At 38.4% G+C, this 20,869-nt stretch overlaps 1 protein-coding gene across 1 annotated transcript in view; it reads right to left on the bottom strand.

Annotated features, from left to right (window-relative positions):
- The window catches only part of LOC104622513 (cyclin-dependent kinase 19-like), a gene marked incomplete at its 3' end in the record, with an annotated part of 53,900 nt that overhangs the window by 21,428 nt on the left and 11,603 nt on the right, over positions 1 to 20,869 (bottom strand). The window lies entirely within an intron of this gene.

Here is a 20,869-nt window from a genome sequence, read left to right as displayed (position 1 = left end):
TACACATCGATAATCTGTCAAGAACTACTCCTGCTAGTATAACTTACTGAAAATTATGCCAAATCATGGTATGCAAATGCGTAGATGAGAGATGTTTTTTCATCATATATAGCTACATTTTTAGAGCTCTTCTTGGTTTTAATGTATGATAAAAATCACATTGTGGAAAAAAATGCTTTTCCCAAAGTAAGTTCATTTCATGCTATGAGAATTCACTTAAAACAGGACTATACAGCAACAGCTACGTCCACAAACTTTTGACAGCGTAGACAGAAGCTTTACAAGTAGAGCAAAACCTTTATAGGCATTTTATGCAATCTGCAGTTGTCCGTAACCAGTCGCTTGCGAACGCCATATAAAATCTGCACATGGCATCACAGCAATTGTTCTGCAATTAGGATCTAGGTTCCCTCAGACATCAATAGTCATTCCTTGGAAGCATTTCCCCTATTGTCTTAACAGCTGTAAAGAAGTAAACAAGATGGAAAACATTAAGTGATTTGAAGGATGCATAACAAAGTTTTAAAGCAGAATTTCTGAAGGTTCATTTGAACTTTAACTATGTTTAAAATCCCTAATGCCTGAAAAAGTCTGCTTGAGAAGAATTTGTTCAAGAATCTGAAAGGGATGTCCAGAAAGCCAACATCAGAATTTCAATTAATTTCTCAGCTTCTAACGCTTGCCACTATTTACCTGAAAGGAGACACTCAAACTAGGGTTACAAATTTGTCTCAACATTGCAAACCCCTAGCTTTTCTGAAAAAACAAACCAAACAAAAAAAAAAACCCACTACTTCACCTGTTTTTTCTCCTCCCCCCCCAGGAAGCTGTTCTGCCTTCCCACCTCACCCCCAGTGCTGGACATTGCTTCTTCTAACCTGCTCTAGTTGAAGATGACCCTGCTCATCACAGGGAGGTTGAACTAGATGACCTTTAAAGGTCCCTTTCAACCCAAAGATTCTATGATGATTCTACCCTGGTTCCACAGCCTCTCTTTCCAACCCTACTCCAGATGCCATTGCCTCTTTCACTCCTTTTTTTCATCTCAGGATAATTCTCAACACCATCTCTGACTTCTCATTCCCCAACATATTTTTGGAACCCTTCAAGAGGTAATATGCACTCCCTTCCTGGAGAATGCAATAGCTATTTTAATTGATCCTGAGTAAATGCTCACCAGTAAATCTAGGAAAGATAAAGATGATGCTTGCTCTTAGGCAATACTTAATGGTAATGAAATCAACACTTCAAGGCAACTGGTCAAACTCTGAGTTTACATTTATGTATTACGCTGAATTGAATATTCTGGAGAACAGAACAATCCCATTCTGCATATTCAGAAACCAGGCAGCAAGGGAAGCGTGCAAGTGCTAAGTTCGCACCGCACTTTACCTCTGTTAGAAATCACAGAGCTAAAATTGTCCCAACCAAGATAGCAAAATTCCAGTTTCCTTGTCAGAATTCTTCCCTAAAATCCTGCCTAGCAACCTTGATTGACAATTGAGTATGAATCAAAACTGCTTCAAAAGACTTTTACATTCAGGATTGGATTTTAGGCACTATAAAATGCACTTATTCATCACATGAATAGAGCTGATAAAAATGTAGTTACTGCACTGATTTCTAGGTTAGTTTTTTTTCCTAAAGAAAAATTATGCTCTAAGAGATAAACTGTATAATGCCAGGAGATGTCGGAAGAAAAAATTTAAAATCTAAGCAAAAACAACAGGATTCTCAAAACAAAACATCTCGTAAGATTCACATTGTACCTATAATATTACAAGATTCTTGAAGAAGCAATTTCTTCATAGAAGAAGTACTATTTTATCTGCTGACATACATCACAGTTTTCATTGAAGAACTGAAAAATAGTTCAGGTTGGAAAGCACCTCTGGAGATCATCAAGACCAGCCCCCCTGCTCAAAGCAAGGTCAACACAGCAGATTGCTCAGGCCTGAGTCCAGTTGGGTTTTAAACATCTCCAGGGATGAAGACTCCGCAGCCTCTCTGTGAAACCTCTAGAAGTGTTTGATCACCCTCATAATAAAAAAGGTTTCTTTGTACATTTAATTTATGCCCATTGCCTCTTGTCCTGTCACTGGATAGCACTGAGAAGAGTCTGGCTCAGTTTTCTTTACTCCCACTTAAGAGGTATGTATACACATTGGTAAGATACCTCCCTGAGCCCTCTCTTCTTGAGGCTGAACAGTCCCAGCTCCCTCAGCCTCAGAAAGACAACCCAAGCACCTAAGCAACTTAGGGGCCCTATATATATACATATATATATGTACAGGGTATACACTAGGTTAGAATCTATGGAAGAGAGGAGCTTGTCCATTTATGGATTTTTAAGCCAGAATGTTTTGAAGAGATGTTGTTCCATTTAAAATTTAAATCTATACTCATATTTAATCCACTGAGGATCAGAGCCCTGCTCCGGCAGCCAGCAAAGCAGCACACTGATTTATAAGCTTACCAGACTACATACCCATTAGCTCTTGTGAATCTCTCTATCTGAGAGTGTTGGGGGTGGGGCACAGAAAGGGAAAACAGGGAAGGGATAAAGTGTGAAACAATTGAAAACTTAGTCTTATTTCCAAAAGAGCAAGTGTTTCTCCTGAGGCACCACCACCAACGTGGAGATGACAGGCATTTCATGGATGGCATCCCGATGCCTGCAGGATCCCCACTGACCTGCAGACCACTGTCTCAGTAACTGCTCGCACCGTGGCAGCTTCCTGTGAGGTGCAAAGTCTTGGTTCAAACTTGTTCCTTTAAGTCAGAAGGAGAACACACCTGAACTTGCTTCTTATTTCCCACATAAGCAAATTACTGCTTGGTTATCAGCTACTAAAAAAAGGAAAACTTTCCAAGTTCTTCTTGCTAATCAGATGTGTTCTGGTTAGGGAAGCATTTTTAACTGTATGTATGCTGAACCAGTCAAAGAGTAACACTAACCTGGTAGGACTCATCTTTCTGAGATGAGACAAAATATATCCAGCTTCTAGACCCACAAATTTTTATTTAATAAACAGCTTCAGAGGAGCTTAAGACATAGGTCATGTGTTTCATGGTTGTTTTATACAATAATGGCTTAAACACTGTCCTCAAGTGTTTAACAAGTCCTCACACCCCCAGAGTCTTCACTGTACACAAGCCATGCTGAGAGCAACCCAACTCCCACAGAGCAGGGGTGCTTGGCTAAAAAAGTGGCACCAAGGCAGAGTAGCAGAACTTCAGGTGCTCAGGTATGGAGGAAAGACTTCGGGTTATTTCAGAGGGATTAATTTGGCGTCAGAGATCTTCAGGAAAGTAGGTAATGAATGTTTACATCATGAGGTAAGTGAGAGGACTGCTAAAGGGAATACAAACAACTTCTGCTTTTTGGAGAAGGGAGAACGAGCCAGTCTCATCTCTGGATATGTAGGATTTTAAGTATTAAAACATTTTACTCTGAGATAGTCACTTAATAGTCTACAACAGAATTACAGTCTAGTATAATATAGTTACTGGACAGCTGCAAAAATCAGATTAAAAAGTGGGAATCAGAGAAATTAAAAAGCCCCGTACCTCATGTATGTTCAGGCTACATGCAAGTTATAAGCACCACTCTAGTTCCTGAAACAAATCTCACTGCTGTCCACGTGATGAAGAAAACGGGGTTAGGTGGAAGAAAACATGAAGGCCCAAGTAGCTAAGAGACGAAAACTTGACACATACTTAGAGTAAATCACATCTCTTTCTGAGAGGACCGAATTTTATTCAAGAAAGTTTGAGAAACCCTGATTAAAATTATTAACTGACTCCTTAATAAAGGGTGAGGTACCTCAACAAGGACTACACTTCTGAGCCAGTTACAGCCCAATTAATACCCTCACTATTTTCTTCAAACTCACCCCTTGCTAAGAACACAAAACACCAGCTGGGAAGCAAAGCGATGCTGCTGCGTCTCCATCTATCTAGTTGCTATAGAAACAACAGAAACAGTAGAGTTGGGAGTCTCACATTTAACATAATACAAAAAATGAAGAGACAAATCCCTGCTGAGAAATGCAGTTGGGGTTTGACTGTCTAAAGCACATTTGCAAAAAGAGCAAGGTCAACAGCAATAACCAACCGCAGCAAAAATCTGAAATACCTGCAAAAAGGGATGTGATGCTAATTTAATGGATTCTTTACAAGTAATAAGCATGGATAATAGTATTTACTTTTTTACACCAGCAGGAGAGCAGGAGTAAAACAATTAACATCTTGGTGGGAGAGAAATTAAAATGTTGGGCTAACAAGTACTTTTTCATAAATAGTAGAAGTGTCATGAATGGGACTCATAAGGACATCCATGTTATCGTAATCAATATGCTTCCTATTTAAATATTTAGACAGTAGAATACAAGAAAGGTTGAAGGAAAAGAAACCATCTATGGTCTTGAAAGAGCATAACAGGTCAAAACAGGAACAACAGCCTAACAATTGATGGCAATACTTCAGTTTTAATGGTTATTGTTGTTATCTCCTTAAGTACAGTGGTGACACAACTCTTCAGAGATTTGGTGCAGAATTACAGTCCTGTGAGAAAACATCCATAGGGACATATCACTTTCCATACACCATTCTTTATTGTTTATATCCAAACAAATGTGTTTCCCTTTTGGAATGTATCACTGGACAAAGAATAATCTGAAATTAGGAGGCTTCTATTGTAAAAGATATTGCAAGTCTTCCAGATAAAAGCTCTCCCCGCAATTACAGAAACTGGCTTGTGATGAGGTCTTTTCAAGTCTCAATTATTTAAAAAAGCAATTGTAAAGGGCACAGTGTTTATACATACTGTTTCATTTCACAGGCCAAAACAAAAGCAGTGGTGATTCTGTCTTAGCTTTTAGCACGCTGCTCCACAAATGACAAAGGTCCTAAGTGAGATGACAGTGTTTCACTCTGCAGGCACTACTCAAAAGACCACGGAGTCTTTAAATTCAAGATTAAGAGGGAGCTGCAGATTGTTCACAGAAATTTGCAAACAAAGCTTTTGTTCTTCTTGTCTGCGAGGAAATGTAGGCACTTTCCTGCCTTAAACCAATGCTGTTCCAACCCAGACATTGTCTTCAGATCAATATACTGGCGCACTGGTACTAATGCTTTTGGTAATAATTAATCTAGTTAATGCAGGATTTAAGAAAGAAATTGTTCTTAAAAGATTTTATTATGCACTGCAAGCCTCCAAATCATCACTTCTATTTGAATTACTTCCACATATTAAAATACATATATAAAAATTGTTATTCCCACTTCCCTCTCCTTTTTTAGAAAACTGTTTGGTCAACATTTCTCTGATACTTAAGCGCTAGACAAAAGCATGCCATGTAGAGTAAAATATCTTCCCATCTGCTTCCTTTTACAAGCCTTATACACTGCGAACCCAGAGTCACTGCTCTTATTACACAGCATCACTTTCAACTTGGTTTTGTCAGCTGTTATCCTTACCTTTACAAAAAAAACCACCCTCTTTCATTATGTATTTTGCGTAGATTTGTAATCCATACAATTTTCTTCCACTGTTTCTCTACTCTGAAATGACTGACCTTGCAAAGCAATATCATTAACAAATCCCATCAAGATATTTATCATTTCATTCAAATCGATAACGTTTCTACAGATACTATCAAACTGAGCAAGGCCAAATATAAAGCTGATCACTACAGCACATGATCAGAAAGGCAGTAAAATCACAAGGAATGCAAAATGCTTTGAAATAGCAGATCATTCAACTGAACTCAAAACTCATTTAAATCTAGAAAGGAGGGGGAAAAAAAAAAAAAAAATCAGAGGCAAACATTAAGTAAATACATGACAACACCGGAAGCAGCGTACCACAGAAGACTTTTATAGCTAAATTGAAAAAAAAAAAAAAAAATCAGTCCATAAGTTACTATAAAATAGAAAACGAAAAAAACAAATGTGTACACATAAAATTTTACAGCTAAGTGTCATCAGACTGTTGTTGTTAAAAAGTTTCCAAAACTTACTTGATCATTATTAGAGGAACACTGGTGACAACAAAAACATTTGAAAATGTATTCACAGCATGTAGGAAACTGATTTAATGCATATAAACATATTTATTAATATGGCAATTGTAAACACATGGTAACAATTTTATCATCTCCACTCTTGCTTCTTATAAAAATAATAAAAAATATTTTAAAAATTAAATGTATACAGAGCTGATAGCCATGGAAGTATGTGACACTATTTGAGAGGAAAAAAACCTTTTGCATAATTCTGAGAGATAGAAACTGAATATTCAATCACAAGCCTTGCTGTCAGATTATGCTTAGGGACTTACGTATTTCACAGCTGCTGAACTGATACAGTCAAAACAGTCATTAATTCCAGATACCAGAAATTCTAATAGCAACTAAAAGTGCAGAATTTACCTCGAGCTCTGAGATCGATGGTAAAACTTATTACTAGCTAGAAGTAGGAACAAACTGTACAGAAGATATCTGAAATATTTCTTTGGAATGCCTTAGCTAAAGATTTTGGTTACACACATTCCTTGCCTGTATCCGTTATGCCTTCATAGGGGAAATGTACTGTTTTCATATCAAAGCTAGCTATCAAAGAAATCTTTTCATGTTTATATATTCTTATAATACTTTTCTCTGCATGGAGGGAAAAATAAAGGAAAGCAGAAATACTAAAACTACGCATCATAGTACAACCATAGTTCTGCACATATTTTTTAAAAAAGTAAATAATAAAAGAGTTCCTGAAATAAACTTAAGGTTATCTAGCCTATGACAACAGCAAAGATGTGACTACTCAGGCTTCATTACAGACTGATTTAAACCAGCCCATGAATCGGGATAGTTATCTGGAGGATCAGTCAAAATCATACAACACTTTGGGCTGTGCAGGACCTCTGGAGGTCATCTGGTGCCAAACCTGCTCAAAACAGGGCTAACTTCAAAGTTAGAGCCAACTTTGAAGCTGCGTCAGGTTGCCGAGTGTCATAACCAAGGGAGCTGCAATTCTTCAAGGACGGAGGTTCCTCAGCCTTTCCAGTGGGCAACCCCTGGCACTGTCTGATGAAAAATCATTTCCCACCACCAAATCAAAATGTCTCGTGTTGAAACATCTGTGCCCCCTCCTCCTTTCTCTGCATATGTCTTACGACGGCTTCATCTTCTCTACGACCCCCATTAGGCAGTTAAAGTCCACTCTGGAAACGCTGCATGCTGCTGAGCGCAGCGGCTGTAAAGTTGACGTACGCAAAGCTGTTTCTGTCACCTGTTACACACCTATTGCACCTTTGGCTGAACAGTTACATAGCTGTTATGTTTAAAACTGGAAACACATATTTGAGATGAAAATGTCAACCTAGAAGTCCAGGCTCTAGAAGACACTCACTACAAATGTTTATTTACCATGGGAAAGACAGACACCTCTCCCCACCCACCCTTATGTTACTCTCATATACAACCCCCCCTTACGATAATGAAATCAGTGGTCAGGTAGAGTGTTCATTTCTCTGTCTTACTTCATTTTTCATAAGTTGGATGTTCTCAAGAGGTATTTAAACATATACCTCAACTGACATTAATCCTTTAAAGTCATTCCCCTCAGGCCTATCCAGGCACTCCCCAGAAACTGCCAAAACATTCATGTTCCTTATAAGAACACTCTGCTTCAAAACCAATTTGACACAATGGTTTCTTAGGCAATTGTTAGAAAATGTATTTGATTTATAAACTCAAGGTGTTTGATCATTGTTGAAACAGGAAAAGACTAGTCACCAAACTCTATTCCCTGGTTAATCGATGGATAATATAGTTGCAGTTATGTCACTGGAAAATAGACTGCAAACACAAGGGGAATATGAAATAAAAGTAATCACAAGAGGAGAATATAATTCTGGACTACATAAAAGTTCAGAAATGAAACAATCCTCCTTTCACACACCATTTCTTTCAGGTTTCTTATGGCTGACAGAGCATTAAATTACTGCAAGGCAAAAATAAAAACTCCAGACAACTTTGGATGCTGGGCATTGCTTCTATTATAACAATCTTCACAATGTGCTAGTGTACCAGTGGTTTCACCCCAATCAATGACAATGCAGTTCAAGTGAAAAAAAGAAAAGAATGAACAAAACTCACATTAGGAGAATGCCAAAACATTTGACACAAATTAAATTTTACGTTGCTATGCAACATTATCCAAAGCATTCTGCTGGTGCTAGTGCTGCAATAGCATAGTTGAACTTAAAATGTTACATGCAACCTTGAGAAAGACAAAGAAGGGGGAAGATGGAAACAAAGAGAAAAATATCAGCATAAATTATCAATGAAAAGTAAAATGTCATAAAGCAAATGTTCAAATAATATGCTGAATTCACATTGTCCCTGGGATTTTCAACACATTACAGTACACACTCCAGCAACATTCCCATGAAGCTACTCAGCAATCATCTAGGGCCTTGTCTTTACATCTTGCCTGGGCTCTTTGGGAGCACCAAGCATAGCATGGGACAAGACAGATTGCTCAACCGCTGCTGCCCCGTTTCTGAGCAGTGCAGGTGTGCGGGCCCATCGCACATGTGAACAGAAGACAGACTCACCTTAGAAATAATCTGGAAGAATGTTCTACTTCTTAATATATTACAAAGAGGAAATGGATGAATAAATTTAATTCCATAAAAGCAGTCAAACTCTTCCTCTGTTGGGGCTTCAAGAGACATCCTGAATGCCCCAGATAGTGCAGTCAAGCCAAGTCTATGCATCTCTGCCGTCAAGTCCTTATTAGATGTTCTTCACACATAATCCTTACTCAGAATAACTACCCAAAGGCAAATAAACTGAGAAGATATTTGCACATGTGAAACATCATAAACACTACTACTTACTTCAGCTTTTTAAAGGCAAAAGCTGAGAGACGGTAAGTCTGACAGAACACTAATATAAGAAAGCCTACGACTGTACTAAGCATAGGATCAGAATTTGAGAGGAAGGAGAAATGAGATGATGCAATTCTCACCTGTTCTGGCTGTTGGAACTCTGTGCTTATTTGCATTACTTTGTTTCTGTTACAGCAGCGTGAAAATTAGATACCGTAATTGCTGTATCTGGTAATTCTTTCAGCTGCAGTACTAAATTCCACCATTGCCAAATGCTGGTATTTGTTTTACACAATATTTTGACTACTCCTCTTGGCTTAGTAGGGTTATTAAGACAGGAGGATGAAGCCTCTATCCAATCAAAGGACAAATGACTGAAAGTGAGACTGCTGACACTGTCATAAAACATTTTGTTAATTGCCTTTCACAAAGTATCTTTGGCAGTAAAACTCCAATACCTCCATTCCCCTGAGAGTCTGGTAAAGTCAGAGAATTAACAAAGCTTTTCTGACTGCAATAAATAATACAGTACCAAACAAATAGATATAAATGTAACCCATTTTCATTACAAACCAGCTTCTGCTTGGATAACTTAGATTTAATGTTTCACAGCCTAATTCAATCAAAGTCCTTTAATGGAAATTTCAAAGGAGGAGAAGAGTAAGAAAAAGGTAGCATGGTTACCTAGAGCGGTTACTTCCATTTTGGGTGGGTCTTAAGAGTCCCTTTCTGTCTGCACATGGACATGGGAATACAGCGGAAGGGACTCAGAACTACAGAATACACTACTTTTGTTATTATTTTAGGGTATAAACTTTTGGCAAGATTTGGAAAAGCAATAAATACATCAAGTTTTACAGGATCTTAACAACCAAAGGTTTATGTCTAATAATATTTAATACAATTTAATTTGCTCTTGTCAGTTTATTACATAATTTTGTAGCATCAAGCTACATTTTTAATCCACCTTTCATATATGTTGGCTTTCTATGCTCATGATCTCAAGGCAAAAAGGTGAGAACCCATCTCTTCTCCCCTCCTTCTTTCACATTAAGTCTAAGGACTAAAAAAATCTCACCCTTACCTACATGATCAATTTAAATGCCTGTTATACTGTAGCATCAACTTCTCCTTTGTGTGGAAAGGAGATCTTTCCACACTGACCTCTCTTTCCATCACTGATCTAAATCTAGATCAGTGATTTACAACATAACCCTAATCTTTCTATATTCTTTCTCAGAGTATCTTCTGGAAGCACACTCTCACCTTCCAGTATTTGCAGGGCTAAGTTACATGTCCTTTTCTCATCATGGTTTATTCAGCAGATCAGTTTTTTACAGTTATTTTCCAGCAATAGTAATTGGGATTTAACAGTCCACTGGACCATCATTAGACTCACCATCCAGCTACCATATTCTAGACAACTTACTAATGTATCAGTTGAGGTAGCACAACCTCACGTGACTTGCAGTGGGAAAAAAAGCAACTACGGATCGCAAAGCAAGCGGACAGACAAGGTACCACTGATCAGCTGACACGTTCATTACAAAAGTTTAGCAAAACATACCCTTTAAAATCCATCCCGACAGAAACTCCTTCCCTAGTTTATCACCATCACTCTGTTTTCCCCAGGCCCCAGATTAAATCTCTCTCCGTCTCTCAGCCAGTTCACACTGAAGCTATTCCCTCAATTCTCAGTTTCCTGACTTTTTGGGGATCCTCGGGCCCTTCCAGGCTCTGCTTTTTAAGGAGCCAAGCACCAATGGCCAGGTTCTTTCGCAACAGCTGCATTTCAAACCCAGTCTTGTAAAATAAAGTTGGGGAAACTACAAGAATTGATTTTCTCCTCGGAGGTTGGCTCCAGGCGTCTCCATCTGAACAAGCAGCTACGGAGTTTCTAAGGTAACCGGTAACTGTGGTCTGCCTGGGGCACGCTACAACCACGGTTACAAATGCTCGATTTCGTTTCCGGTGTCATTCAGAAGCGCCATTGTTTCACGATATTACCCAGAGTTTATAGGAGAGCAGAATCCCCACACCATCTCAAGAGCTGTCCTGCATCACGCAGTCCACAGCTCCCCAACTGCCCCCTAAAAGCGGGGCTCCCGGGTGGCTGGTGTGCTCTGCCCCTCCATCAACAGCCAGATGCTCTGTCGTGGGGCTGCAACGGTTCCTTTGGATTAAAAGGCGTTAATGAGATTTTTATGAGGTGGTGAACCTAACAGGAGACACAGCAAAACATTGCTGGATACGCTGCCATGCCAGTATTCAGTATTAGACTTCAATATTACAAAGTTAGTAAAAGACCGACACAATATGATGATCCTCTTAAGTCTTTTTAAGCTATTTTCATGTGAAAGAAAAAATTAGGCAGAGGTAACAAAGGATATGTTTAGAGATAGACTCATAAGTTATAATGTTTCTACTTGTTTTCTGAAGCCTGAAAGATTTATTCATTACCTGCCGGTTTTAGATACTCCCACACACAAATGAGATTGAGAGATATTACGTAGCACATCTGCATGTGTTTACATTAATGATGACTTTATAATGTTTCTCAACACAAAGTATTTTTAATGTGTGCACCCGTTGTAAAATTTAGAAGAATACTGCATTCCCTTCCTGCTCTGCTCGTTTTATCAGTAAATGCTATGGAAAGGAGACTCATGTTCAGCTGGTATTCAAATTTTTATGGTATTCCTTCTGTAGTATAAGCTCCAATCTTCACTGCAGCATAAGCCCAGTCTGACAATAAAGGTGTATACGGTCTAGATCTGACTGAAGAATTGGAGACCTAATGCTTAAATCAACACTAATTCAGAACTAGCAGCCTCTCAATACAATTCAAAACCTTCTCATCAGACAATTCTTCAGATAAATTAAAGGGTGTATGTGCTTAAGCCGATTTCCCACCAATTTAAAATAATTTTCTAACGGGCCAGGCAGGAACAAGCAAAAACCATCTCAATCCAGAATGTACTTCCATTAACAACCATAAACACAGCCTACCCAACAACCCAAATCAAGTATTTTGCTGTTTATTTATGCAACCCTTCTTGTATACAAAGGGCCCAACGGGTAAAGTACTGAACAGACGGCTCCTGCTTTGGGAAGCTCCAGTGCCAGCGAGGGCCAGTGCAGCCGCAGGGCCCAGGAGCGAACACAGAGCCGTGCAGGTTGCGCAGGGAAGAAACAGCAACTGCGCAGAGCGGGCTCGGGGCTTTGGTGGCAGGGAGGGAGAGAACTTGGAGAACGGTAGCCAAAGAGCTTCTGTCAAGTAAAGACTGACCCATAAAACAACGGAGCTGGCAGGAGCAAGGGACACTAAGTGTCTGCAGCCACAGGCGTAGCTGGTGGAGACTGGGAAAGGTGTACGAGCAATGGGGAAAAATTTGGCTGAGAAGACAGATTGAAAACCTGAACTTGGTTCAAGAACAGAAAAACTACTTAAAGTTAAGATTTAATATGCCAATTAAAAAGTTATGGAGACCACAAATTGTCTTTTAAGAGCCTCAAGCATTTATCCCAGTCACTTAGCTGCTGCGTATATAGTCCAAGATAGTTAAGTTTTGTCTTGGAAAAGAGAAATATTTTCATTTCTCAGATACCATAGTATTTACACAGCTTGATAAATATTGATTTTCAATTTCCTTTTAAAACATAAAACAGTTTCACTTTGTATCACCAGTCACAGCCTAAGACAAGCTGGAAGCAAATGCTGTAACTGCTGTTATGTACCCTGCCATCTCGGGCACAAGAAGTATTTTTCCCTACCCATAACTGCTTCTACGGTTTCCAGGTTTTCACTCAGAAAAACATCACTTCTTTATCCAGAAGAGTCTGTCTTTCTGCAGAATACCTTGCAGCCATTCATTTCAAACCAGCACCTCCAATATTTCAAAATATTCTGTAGATACTGAGGCAAAGTATGCGGGACATAGCTAAGGAAGATCCGTAACTCCACAACACTATCACTTTACAGCTGTGAACACTGCTCCCTCCTTTCCATCTCTGCATTTCTTACTAGCAAGAAGGTAGTGCTTGAAGGTAAAAATTTCACAAGTTTAGGCATCCTATTTTTGAACCTAAAAACCCTGGCCGCAAAGGGCTCAGACAGCACTCGAGGGATAGGGGGAAATGCCTGGACCCCTCATACATTTGCTTGAATGTACCAAATGCAGTAGGCCTACTACTTCTCTACAGTATAAATGAGGTGCGAGATCCCACTTAAAAATTGTTTATATATACATCTTAGCATTTTCTACAGGCATTTTCATGTGCAAAATAACACAGTTGGAGTAGCCTTAGAAATTCCTGCAGCTAGATGAACAAATTAATTAGACTAAGTGAAAGACTGAGCTGTCAGCACCTCCGCTAACATGTGGGTAACTGCCATGGGCACGCTCTTATCATGTGGTATCTCGCAGTAAGCACTAAGCAACTTGCTCCTTTTCATGAAGGCATAAATGTATCTCTTATTTACCGCAGGATACCGCTAGTAAAAACGTGCCCACAGGCAGGTAGAGAAGCTACAAGGATTTGAGTTCATATTCACACTTGCACTCACAATAACATTGTCTCCATCAAGAAAATGGGCTTATACTCTGACCTGCAAGTCTCAGATGAAGAGGTTCCTCAGTTTAGAGACTACGTGTGTGGTAACTCAGCTGTAGCAACACAGTGGAGAAATCTCTTCAGAGTAATAATGAGTTTATCTGTCCGCCTTGATTTCTTACTGTTTACAAAATCAACACAAGATTGAAGCAATGACATTTTGTCACATCCATGATTATTCCCTTAAGGCTTGTATAATATTTATGGCATCTTTCCAGCCCTCAAATTTAAAATAACCCAGGTAAGATAAAGAAGAGTATTTGCATTGAGCATATTTGATATAGTGACTGAAGTGTTCATAGAAATCACTAGTTTATTAAAAGCTGCACAGTAGATAGTAAAATGTTAATCTTCTGTCCTAAAAGTGTCTTGATTTGTGGATGCAAACAGAAGAAAAAAAAAATGTTGGAACAAGCAATGAAGGCAACCAGGACAGAATAATTTACAGAAAAAGCAAGTAATTTCTTCATTTCCTTTGTTCAGAAGTGTACAAGGTTTTTTGGGGGGAAACAGGTACATTAAATATGTTTATTTTACAGTATTTAGTGTAATGTACTGCTACATCATGGCATTTCAGATTCTAAAAGTCTGTTTCTTCAGCATACTGCTAATATCTTCATTTTTGTTTTACTACCTAATAAAAATGTATCAAAAGACAATTATGTTAACAGATGCTTTCATGAACAAATACATTAGGTATTAGTATTACTTGTCCTCATTAATGCAAACCAAGAAGCAGTTCTTGGCAAGTTATAAACAGGTGGTGCTTAAATATTTTAGGTAACCAACTTAAGACAAGGTGGGGGAGTCTGATCGTTAACCACTTTTGAAGATTAGTCTCTTTCCAAATGACATATGCAGCACAAAACAAAAAAAATCATTAAGTCATCTTAGAAAAATTTAACCTAACACACTATCAGTTCATTTGTCCGTGTCTCTGGAGTTATTTGCAACACTTTTATGATAGTTCTATAGGAAGCATCAAGACCTCTCTCACACATTGAATTGAAGTTGCTGTACTGTATCTAATGCGATGTGGAAGAGCTAATTAGTTATTGACTTGGAATAGCTATAGCCAGTTTTCAGCACCAACTTTTAAAAGCTTTTTCAATCAATCACCAGTTGAGGCCAATTCTGGACTGAAGTCTGCAGTTGAACATTTTCAGACACATTTAGAAACTTGCTGTGCAAAATAACTGCAAGTTAATTAATCATGATATGGGATCAGCTTGACATCTCCAAAACGCCTGTAGCCAGTAATACGTATACTTCCAATAATACAAATAACACAAACATTTCTGGAAAGGTTTTTTTGTTTGTTTGTTTGTTTTGTTTTTTGTTTGTTTGTTTGGTTGGTTGGTTGTTCTTTTTATTTTTTAAGCGTAAGGACAAAAAGTGATCTGCCGTTAAAAAAAAAACAAACCTGCCAAACCCTAAATGGATAAAACCTCCTTTTTATTTCACACAGGATTTTCCCAATAATCTCCAAATGCTTTACAAGAAGTAGATATAAACTAAGACATGTGAGAATTATAGACTGTAGCAGCTTAAACATATATGACCATTATCACACTATTCATTCTTAAAGCTACTAATGGAAGTTAAAAGCTAGAAGATATAAGGAAAGAAGATTTGGTACATCTTTTGTGTGGAGAAACACAGAAAAGCTGTTTGGGGAGGCAAAAGCCTTAAGAAAGCCAGTCTCAAAATCTTTTCTGAGGCAGTACCACCACCATTACCAGCTTCAGAATCTACAGACCCTTTAATGAGTCTATGAAGTTTTTGAACGAGTATGGTACTTTTAACGAGTTCCTAAAATAAAGGAAGGTCACTCCATCTGGAGTGAGTGAGCTTTTACCCCGTGTCAGTCAAGATATGAAACGTAAAATTCTACCTGTACCAGCCACTGCAGAGCTCAAAGTTGCGAAGCCCAAAGGGAGGAGCAATAATTAAGGTTGTGAAGATGAAGAAAGAGGAGTATTTCAGGAAAGTCAAAGCTGAGTCAAGGTTATATGAGTAATGTTAAAGAGGTGGCAAAAGGCAGATCAACAGATACAGGAACGTGGGCAGAGGAGCAGGAAGTTGGAAGCAAATGAAAGATTTGCGTCAAGAAAGAAAACTAAGAAGAGTTGTGAAGAATGTTCTACGTGCCGAAAACAAAATCTGCAATAGTTCAGAATTAATTATAATATTTTTCCATTCAACAATTATGCCTTTTTTAAAAATGAAAAACAACCTGCACAGACATGCAGAGGGTGTGAGATACCGCCAATTCCTGAGAAACATTCTGTGATTCATGCCAAAAACATGAGCATGTTAAAGTGTGGCAGGTCAACCTGTCCTATTTTTTTTTTTTTTAATTAAACAACTCCAAACACATAGTACACTTTCAAAAGACAGACATGATTGTCCTCAGTACAGCAAATTTGCCCCAATTTACTAGGAAAAATATCTATGTTTTTAGTGCTCGAGGTTTTATGATTTACCTCACTGTTGATGTTTCCAGTAAGTCCTTGGACATTCTCACAAAACATCAAGTGCCTAAAATGCAAATAAACTCCCTGGGGAATTTTTATTTTCTTTTTTCAAACTGCACACATAGGCTAGGTGCTCAACTCTTGTTCCTCAAAGCCAGATTATGACTTTTGAAAAGCCTACTGTGCAACGAAATACTTTTGAGAAAACTCCTAGATTTCTGAACATACCAGAGCACTTTCTATTATCCGTTACGCTGTTCCATGCTTTGTATAGACTATGCCCACCAGCTGAAATTCTTCTCTATAGTTGTAACGCACATTTTGAAAATAGTTGTGGTACAAACTTAGGACTAGGGTAAAAGTCTAAGGAAGCTTTATCAGAGGCAATAATAGCTTTAATATAGATTTTATGGCTGTAATGTCCCTACTATTAAAGATCCAAAAGCTATCAACTAGTTTGAAAACTTGAAATCCGATATTAATAAGATGAAAAGGATGCTCACACACCCCCTCCCAAATCTTAACACAGTTTTTTGTAAGACTGAAGTGGTTTTTGCTACACATGCACTGTAGCAGGACTACACCCAAAGGGTTGAATTGCTCTACAAGTTCAACATATGGGTACCAGTCAGAAAAAAAACCCAACCATACGGTCAGTATTATATTGACATTTTAGTTACCAGCTTTTTAATGAAATCATGCTCAGAAACAATGTAAGACGCTTGGAAAGTAATGCAGTAGCTGTCCAGTTTTAATGATGGTTCGTTAGGCTATTTTATCTCACCCTCATTAAGGAGTGTGATATCAAAGGACTATGCATTTTCTGCAGGATAAAAACATGCAGGTGAGGAGTTACTACAGAGCATGTAACACAGAGTAAATCCACACCCTGCACTGCCTTGCTGTAACTTGTTCATGTAGCCATACCCTCTGCTTCAGTTTAAGTTTTTCAACTAAATTAAATTAAAACTACCTAGGTACTGAAGAAGGGTTCCAAGTAGTGTGCACCAAGAAAAACAGCTGTACAGTTTCAAACGTTACTGCCTCTAGCAGTCCATGCTGTCTCTCTGCTGGAGATAATCACCCAGACAGCAGACTGCTGCAGTTGAACGTGCTCCTCTGCCCTGGCCCTCCAGCCCCCTTCAGCACCTCGGCAGGAATAGACAGACCTTTGTCAAGGGAAAAAGTCAGCACCGAGACCACGGGCTGGGACAGCCGCAGCGGAGAAGCGCACTCGCATCGCTGACTGCGTGGTACCCAGCATCGCCTCCGGTGCGGCTGGGCAGCCCGAGACAGCACCACCTCGCACTGGCACAGCTGCATCGAACACAACTCAGTTTTCAGACCTCTCAGAATAGCCACAAAGAAGTCTAACACAATTTAGTTATCTATTTCAACAGTTAACACAGACTTTCCTGAGTGTTCCCATGTACACCATCCCAGAGAGAGAGAAATTAGCATCTAGTATTTTTTCCAACAAAGCAAAAAGAAAAGTCGTAAGTGAGCAGAACTGTAGGGATCAGCACTTCAGTAAACTACAGGTTATAAAGGGATATATATCCCAATAGAGAGTGATAAAATAAGCATCAAAACTTCCACATTGTAGGACAAGAAATAGCTTGAAAATGAGATAAACTACAAAACAGCTCAATTTGTTCAACATTTTTTCAAACTTAACACACCACTTGCAAATATACACTCAAGTATCTTTATGTTACATATAAAAGATGACTTTTAAGTCCCCTAAAAGGTTCACGGCTACTGCAAGTCCTTCCCATCCCGCTACACAAGCTGGCACCAAAATGAGAACACCAGCTCCCCACAAACACAAGGAGACACGCACAGAGAAATAAGCTTCCAAGTAAATCCTGCATCCTAGCAAAGAGCGGTGGTCAGCCAGCCACAGCGCATGTATTTGCTGATAGTAAAATTATTAAGAAACTACTGCAAAATTATTATACTATCCAGATAACCAAAATTTCAAGAACACACATTACCCAAAACCTAGATGGGTGTGCAGTTCTCTTGCTTTTAACTATCAAGAATTCAGATTAATCTTTACTTGATAAGCAATCAGTTTTAGGGCTGAGACTGGAATTCATATCCTGAATTTCAAGAAGCAAAACCAACTTTAACATCCCATTTAAGAGACTTAATTTCAGCTGAGCTGGCAAACAGCTAATCATACTTGCAGTTCAACAGACACAAAAATAATTTTCATAGCAATAGAAGTCAGCATCAGTTCATTAAATTGTAACCTACTGGAGTTTGCACTTAATTCATAATTCCAACAATCATCACCCACAACTGTTACATCAAAAGTAACTATATGAAAGGCAAATCAAAGTAAAAATGTAAGAGCATGTTTCAGGGATTAAAGAAAAACGTAGAACAGAAGACACATTTGTGAGAAATCCCCTCTTTGCCAACAATTACAGCATGAGACAAAATGGTTTGAGTAGCTGAAACCCCCCATTCCAAGGTGAATTTCAGGAATGCAAAATATTGTCTACAGAATTATTTTCTTAGATATGAGTTACATTTTAGAACACCACCTATATAGAAGATTATTATGCTAATTTGGGGGATTTGGCTCTATATTTAAGCTAGCAGAATAAGCAAGTGTAAACTCTTAGTACCACCTTACTTCGTTTTTATTAGTTTTGATTTTTTTTTTTTTTTTAGGTAAAATTCTTCAATAACAAAAAAACCCCACCCACACAGAAGTGTTTAAATAGAAATAAACTAATACAAACCCAACCAAAATTTATATTCAAAGTTTATTATACCAGTAGGAACCAAAGCATCACAGAGGGGGGCTATCTTGGGGGTGGGAGGGATGGGTTGTTTCAGCATGCAAAACCATAATCCCAATATAAAAACCATTTTTCAGATGCCATCGGCTTATTTAAATAGAATAAAAGCATTTCCACGCTGCTTTTTACTACTTTACAAAAGTAGCACAGGAAAGTGACTGAACTGCCAGGGTAATGCTTCTACAAGCCACTGAAAGGAAACCAGAAGGTAATACCGAGTTGTGCTCTGACACCGCCGAGGCGCTGAACAAAGAGGAACGGGGGTCTGTCAAAACACCTGTCATATATTCACATGAGCTTTAGCTTCCCGAGGGCAGGAAAACAACAGAGAAGAGAAAGAATGGTTTAAAAAAAAATCCTGTTAGTACAGAGGTTTGGTATACAGAGAACTGTATGCGTTTAAGCCTGACTACTTGCACTCTGACGATCCTTTCTTGTCTGGAAATCTTCACTGCTTCACTGTTAATAGGTGGAAGAATATTATAAATACTTTCACTGGTGTTCCAGATGTGTGGAAGGTTTGTTCCTGTATTTATTAAAATGTCTTCAAAATCTAATTCCAAGCTGTTTTTATGTGAAATTCAGAAAAAAACAAGCATAAGACTATCACAATCCTCCCTAAAGACGAATTTGAAGACCTAATGCCCAGTTTCTGAGAGGACCACTTTACATAGTCGGTCACTTCACAGATGGTATAAAGGATTTCCTTCATGTTCTTTAACTAACAACTGTGGTATTCGGTCTTACAGCTACAGTAAGGCTGATGATTTCTAAAACATTAGCCAGAAAGCAGAAAGGATGGAGGCTGGAGAAGACAAAGCAGACAAAGACAAAGACAAGTCTTCAGTGAAACACGAGCTGATCAGTCATTTTCTACAGCAGAGCCAGTTTCTTTGACAAGGTTTACACATAACAAAACTGAGGAATAAACCAACACCCTTTGCTAGTCACTGAGGCTTCCTGCATCACTGATCAAAGTTGCTTAATTTAGAAACAAGACAATCTGCAACGTTATTGCAACATCTTAGTAGAGCACTAATAGCTGCAGTATGCTTGCAAATGAAGAGAAATGCACCAGAGGAAGTGCAAGACAGCAACGAACATAAGGAACAAATGCAGCGCTTTCATTTTTTTCTTGATTATATGTTGTGATATTAGTTGTCTTCATGGATTTTAAAATACTGCTTTTAAGCTTCATTAACTGCTATTACTGTAATATGAACATATCAACAACATGGTGCCAACCTTTGTAGCCTTATTCAGAAAGGGCAACGAGTCCAAACAGAAATCATCTGATAGACACACTTGTAGCCTGCCCCATTATCCCAAGGGTACTTTCTCCAACAGAAAAAGAGTGGTAAGCCTTTTACAAAAGAAAAACTTTTAAAAGCTTCTTCTATTCTTTGCATTTGTCATTTAGAACGCAAATCCCAGTTTGCTCACTCCAAATGCTCAGCTGCACCAGTAAGCTAAATACATCATGTATTTACTAGAAACCTTCATACAGCAGATGGTATCTAAATTGGGGCTATTAGAAAAGCTGACATTTTCCTTCTGTTTTTTTCTGTATCAGGCAAAAAACAAATAAATTCTAGAATTACTTTAATACTTTTGCTTCCTTCTCGCCCTTTTTCCACCTCAGGAAAAGAGATATGAAGCTCACAGGAGCCATATGTCATCTATTGACTTTAGCAGCAAAACGCAGCCAAAACAACATTAAATCAGTCCCTTTGTTTCTTCTGACTCATCTGAATTTATATGCAGTCAGGGTTTTATGGGCATAAGCTCGTTTCAGAACCTGAGGTAAAACATTTTTCTTCAACTGTAATTATTTTTATTAGTAAAAATTAACCTACAAACATCTTAATATTCTTGCCACAAACCAAAAGGTATGTGTTAGTCAGTCTTGGAAAACTTACTGTTTCCACATACTCTGTAGAGGTAATACTCTGTGCACGTCTTCACACACCTTTCTAAATCACATGAAGATTAGTTTTTACAACTGCAGGAGAAAAGCAAAGCTCTGAGCAATGAAAAATGCACCACTTTTGAGTAGATGCCCCTCA

The sequence above is a fragment of the Phaethon lepturus genome, unplaced genomic scaffold (assembly GCF_000687285.1).
Source record: "Phaethon lepturus isolate BGI_N335 unplaced genomic scaffold, ASM68728v1 scaffold52526, whole genome shotgun sequence".
Lineage (NCBI taxonomy): Eukaryota > Metazoa > Chordata > Aves > Phaethontiformes > Phaethontidae > Phaethon > Phaethon lepturus.
This window is presented reverse-complemented; position numbering and strand designations above follow the sequence as displayed.